We start from the raw sequence: 5,710 nt of genomic DNA on the forward strand, positions 1-5,710 counted from the left end.
GGGGGAGGCGGGTGCCTAGGCTGGAGGTGGGTGGCTGGAGGGCCCACAGTCATCTGGGATGGGGCACTTTCCAGAAAGTGTCCCTGCTCTCCACAACTGGCTTCAGACACTGCCACATCCCAGTGGGGAGACTCCCAAGAATGGGAATTCCCTTAGATGGGGTGGAAAGTGTATCTTTTTCATCCTCTGTTCAGGGCTTAATAGGTCTCCACACGGGGCTCTTCATAAGCACCAGCTCCCTGTCTCTTCCCTCAAAGAGCACAGCCCAAGGAGATGCTCTTTCTGGTTGATGCTGAGGAGAGGGGAGGCCAGGTTTAGAGGACTCTGACCCCCATTCCCCAGAGACACCAACATGGAGGATATCTCTGTGTGGTTAAATGACCCCGCAAGGTACACTCATTCGCTCATTCATTTGACACACCTTTACTAAGGGCTTCTTACACATTCCAGCCTCTGGAGAACAGCAGTGAACAAGCAACAGAGTCCTGTTCTTTCGGAGTTTACATTCCTATGGGTGAGAGGGGAGGGAGGAAATAAACAAACAAGTTAATACATAATGTAATGTGAGTTAGAGAAAAGGGCTATGAAAAAAATTAAGGCAGAGTAAAGACAGAGGAGAAGGGCTATTTTTGACAGGGTAGGTGGGGAAAGAGGCTCAAGAAGGGTTGACTTATTACACCTTTTTTTTCTTGGTGTTAAAAATATTCTGGACTCCGTCATTGTCCCCACCACTTGAAGTTCTTAGAAATCAGAGGTTAAAGTACCCATTGAGACCCCTTCTTTGTTCCCTCACTACCCCTTTTGTACAAAACTTTCCTGAGAATCAAATATTCCTGTATCTAAATTCACCAACCATAAGCCACAGAACTTTTATGATGTGATCAAAATTGGCAGGCTGATATTGTATCTGTTACATTTAAGGCCACTTCATTCAAACCTGGGGCTGAGAGTAAGTTCTGCTCAGATCACCGTGGGCTTTAGGTCACTCTCTTAACTTTTGCTCTCCTGAACGGACACTTTGGGATCAGCCCCACGTGGTCCCCAGCTTTCAGGAGGGTGGAAGGGCAAATTGTAATCTGGGATAAGAGAAGGTCTGCCCGGAGGCCAGTCAGCCCGTGGTGATAGTGGGCACCCCCAGACTAATGGGCATTCAATCAGGGCGTTCAATCAAGGCACAGTGCTTTCCTGGAGAGGCCGTGGGTGTGGTAGATTTACAGGCAGAGTTGTGGCTGGAGTCCCTGTTGCCCTGTGGCTTAGAGGGGGCACCAACTTGGGAATCAGGCAGACCCAGGATCAAGTTATGGTGCTACTTACTGGGTTGCCTCTGTTTCTCTGAGCCTCAGTTTCCTCATCTGTAGAATAAGGATCTTTACCCATCGTAAAGAACTGTAGGTCCCTGACATATATTAGCCACTTAATAAGTGATATTGGCCATGGCTCCTTCAGCAAATAGCTTAATCTCTCTCAGCTTTGATTCTCCATCTGTGAAAGCAAGATATCAATATCCTGGACTCATGGGGTTATTGCGAGCATGGGAAGATATCTGTAAAATCGCCTGTCACAGGGCCTGGGGTTCAACAGGTGTGTCTAATCTACAATGGGAGCTCCTCCTAGAGTGAGTCGGCAGGTAGACAGGTGTGCAGAGGGGCATAAACACTGCCCACGCAGCCCTCCACGCCCCAGGGGACGGGCACTTTTCCCTGGCCACCGGCTTAGTCCATGAAGAGAAAGTAAGGGAGGGGAAGTGGGAAGATGGACTTTCTGGATGCTTTTGCCGATTTAAATTCTGGTTTCAGAATGGGAACTGACAACACCTGTAACGCACCAGCTGAACAGATCACATACTCGAAGGAGGGCGGGGTGGGATGCACCAGAGGTTGGTGAAAAGTGCACTCTCACAGCTCCACTTCCCCTGCTGGAGAGATGGTTCTGCTTCTCCAAGTTCTTCACGAGCCTTTCCATCTGCTGACTCATTCTCACACAGCTCAAGCCCCGGAAAGTTGAGTGTGTGGAAGGAGACCTATTAATAGCCTTTTCCTGGGACACTCATCCTGGCTATTTCTAAGACAGTTTGAATGCAAGCCCTGATGCCCTACCCCTCCTTCTCACCCCCATCCCACCAGCATGCGCCTCAGAGATGAGAAGCAACAGTTCTAGGTGCCGGGGAGTGCCAGGCTCTGGAGCTTCCATTCTGTCGCGTCTAGATTTCTTGGGATTTCAAAATGGTGGCCTGTTAATTCTGGCCAGAGAGCAAGGCATATGGGGGCCATCTTCCTCTAGTGTTGACAGAGGGCTCCACGAGGATCCCCACTCAGCCACTGCACGCGAGGCTGTAGCAGGTGAGCAGGAGGGTGCAGAAGACGCCCTCGGAAATATCCCAAGGCCCGGCAGAGGGCAGGAAGCCTGGGAGGCAGAAAGCAGCAGGGCCAGCCAGCACGGCTGGGTTTGTGTGGGGAGGGGCTCTGTGGGCCCTGGGCTTCTGCGCACTCCAGGGCGCAGCCAGAACCCTGCTTGGCCAATGGGCCGCGGAGCCCAGAAATCACCAGCACTGTGTGTGGCACGGGGGCCGTGATGCTGGCTGCTGCCTCCCTGACCAGAGGCACACACAGCAACCCGCCTGGGAAGCATCATCTGCTACAGGGGAGGATGTTACTGGAGGGAACAGAATTTGGGACAGGACAAACTGAGGTCCTTGGGCAGGCTTGAAGAGCTAAGAAGAGGTCCAGCTTCTTGGACACCGTACTGGGAAGGGGCTGGCACGTTCTCCATGGGGACCTTTTGCACGGGTGGCTGAATAAGAGGCAGCCCTGAGCAGTCCAGAGCACGGTTTTGCGGGGCTCAGCTTTATTGCTCGTTAGCTGTGTGACCTTGGTCAAGACGTGACCCCTCTCTGGGCCTCACTTTCTTCAACTATAAAAAGGTAGTGTTCCGAGATGAGTTCCAAGGTCTCTCGCAGACCTGACCTCCCTATTTCGTGTTATGTGCCTACTCAGAAAAAATAGCTCTGCGAAGAGAGAGGCACAGCCAAGTGGGTCAGGAGATGGACCGGGGAGGGGAGGGTTGGAGGTTCTCTCTTTCCCTCGGAAGCCCTCTCCCTCCCTTTTCGCTAGAAAGCCTCGCCCCCTCTGGCTGCACCTCGCTGGCAGGTTCATTCCTGTGCTGGCACAGTCCAGCGTGTGGCTTTTCTGGGCCTGAGGCATGCCTTCCGCCTCCAGGCGCTGTCAGCTGAACTTAGGCATTCTCTTCCACCCCCCCTCTGGCCCACAGCTCTTCCCTTTTCCTCCAGCGCCTCTTTGTTCAAGTCAGGAATCAGAAGGCTCCAGCGACAGGAGGACCCCGTGGAGGAATGAAAGCGATGGGAAGGGGGTCTGGGTAATGAATGGAAGCTTGGTTTATTGGGATGGGGGTAGTGGGAAGACAGGCAGAGGAAGGGGAGCCTCAGAGCTGGAAGGGACCTTGGCAGAATACATGAGCGCTTCCCCAGCTCCCAGCAACCAACAAGACCTGCGTAGCTCCAAAGACGTCGTCTTCCTTCAATTCTCCATCTTTAAAGTGGACAAACCTGCCCCTTCCCGCCTCAGGAGGCAGTTGGGAGCATTCGCGTGGCCCTTAGACAGGCTGCTGCTTCACTGGCCCTGGCAGGGAGTCAGGGAGGGGGCACAGGCACCTCCGACAGGGGAGTATCACTGGGGACCCGGGAGTGGAGCGAAGGATCCAGAGGCTCATAGATCAGAATTTGGAAACATTCAGAAAGATACATTGTTGTGTCAGTGAGGATGCTTCCAGTTGCTCATAAAGCAAACCCCACTAAACCCTGGTTAAACTCTAACAGGAATGGACTGGCTCATGTTTGGGAAAAGTCAGCATGTGAGGCAGGCTTCAGGCAAGGCCCAATCCGGAGTTCAAAGGCCACGACAATGACCTTGCATCTGCGCCTTTCCATTCTTCTTCTGAAGGAGGCGTCGTCCTAAGCCCACCGGCCTGGCTCTAAGTCAACCTGCCAAACAACCAATTTGCCAAAAACGTAATTGAAGGAATATTCTTTTTTAAAACCGTCAATGAAAATGTGTATATTTTTAATTTGATTCAGTAATTGGCTTTCAGGAAATTGTTTTGAGGCAAATTGCCCTGCTTTCAGCTATTCCTGAGAATGAAGATAGCTGGTAGCAGCCCTTAGAATTATATTAACTTCTCTGTTTATGTCCAAGAGGAAAGAAAATGGCCTCTGTGTCTCAGCCTGACGAGCAGAAATCCCATGGTTCACTCTGGTGGGTCATCTGGGCTCAAAGACCATTCCCTGAGCTAATGACATTGGCCTGGAAAATACGCTGGCTGGCGTGGACCTATCTGCACAGCTTTTCCTGAACCGGTCACTAGGACTGGGGTGATGGGGCATCGCTGGGGGGCTTAAGCCATTCAAACCCCGCTCCTGAGGCTGGGGTAGGTGAGATCATACCCTGGGTACAAGGCTGGGCGATTCACTGGAAAGACTTTTGTGGTTACGGGTGCTGAGAAGGCAATTAAGGATGCCGATTACAGCTGGGGACAGTCTTGAGTAGCCAGCCAAAGGGACTGGACTTTATTCTATAGGCAGTCAGGTGACACTGGAGTTTTTCAGAGCTGAGATGTAACCTCTTCCAAGTGGTATTTTAGGAAGGTTAGTCTGACTATAGAATGGTTAGGAGGAGGGGAAAGCCTGGCAAACCAGTGGGGTCACTAGGGAGTGCAGGAGGTTAGGCAATGAGGACTGAAACCAGGACATTAGAGTCAAAAAGGAAAGAGGGGGGCAACTAGGAAGTAATCCAAAAGAAGTAATAGGAGTGTCTCATTAGACATTAGGGAAGTGGGTGGGTGGTGGCAGAGGGAGGGGTCAAAAGTGACCCCACGGTCTCTGACCTGGTTAAAATTTTGGAGTATCTGTCCCACATCCGTAAGCCCTTCTCTGAGAACTGTCCCCTCACTCACAGGGAAGGTCCTTATCCTGGAATCCCATTGTTTTGGCAACCTAGCACTCCTTCCATTTCTGGGGATGGACCCTTCCCTCCTCTGGGAACTGCCCACTCCCCACCATCCCTCCATGGTTACTGTGGAGGCCACTGTGCTAACACACAAGCCCTGTCTACGGGTACCTGACCTGAAATGGAACTATCAGAACTCTTCCTCAGCTTGGCACTAGAACTGAGAACGTGATGTCTGACTCTATCTGGGAGGTTGAAGATAGGACAGGCAAGTCTGTGACCCGTTACTGGCCTTGTTCTTCTACATGGACCGAGGAGCACAGGAACCCAGTCTGCAATATGGAGAAGAATGTCGCAGATGCAGATATGGCTTCCAAGAATGTGCCTAGGGGATGCTGCCTGGATCCCTGAAGGCTGTCAATGTTCTGCATGTATTTCCTGTTCCTGGGCTCTGTGAGACACCCTCTGGCTTCCTCATGTACATTTTAAGCAACTAGTTCTGAAGTCGGGAAATCAGGAGGGACTGCTGATGCTAAAGTGAAACTACGTCAACGTGGAACTTATTTGCATTGCCAGTGAGTTTCCTGGAGGTATTCAAAATGCACCATCATGTGGAGATGTCATAAGGAAATGCCAACACTTGGTGAGCAGACCCTTAAGTAAAGAAGGAAGCCATGGGAGTAGTGAGATCTCCCAGAGAGAGGGTGTGGAGAGAAGGTCAGAGGAAACTTGCAGAACAACCACATTTAGGA

The sequence above is a fragment of the Phocoena phocoena genome, chromosome 1 (assembly GCF_963924675.1).
Source record: "Phocoena phocoena chromosome 1, mPhoPho1.1, whole genome shotgun sequence".
In the NCBI taxonomy this organism is placed as follows: domain Eukaryota; kingdom Metazoa; phylum Chordata; class Mammalia; order Artiodactyla; family Phocoenidae; genus Phocoena; species Phocoena phocoena.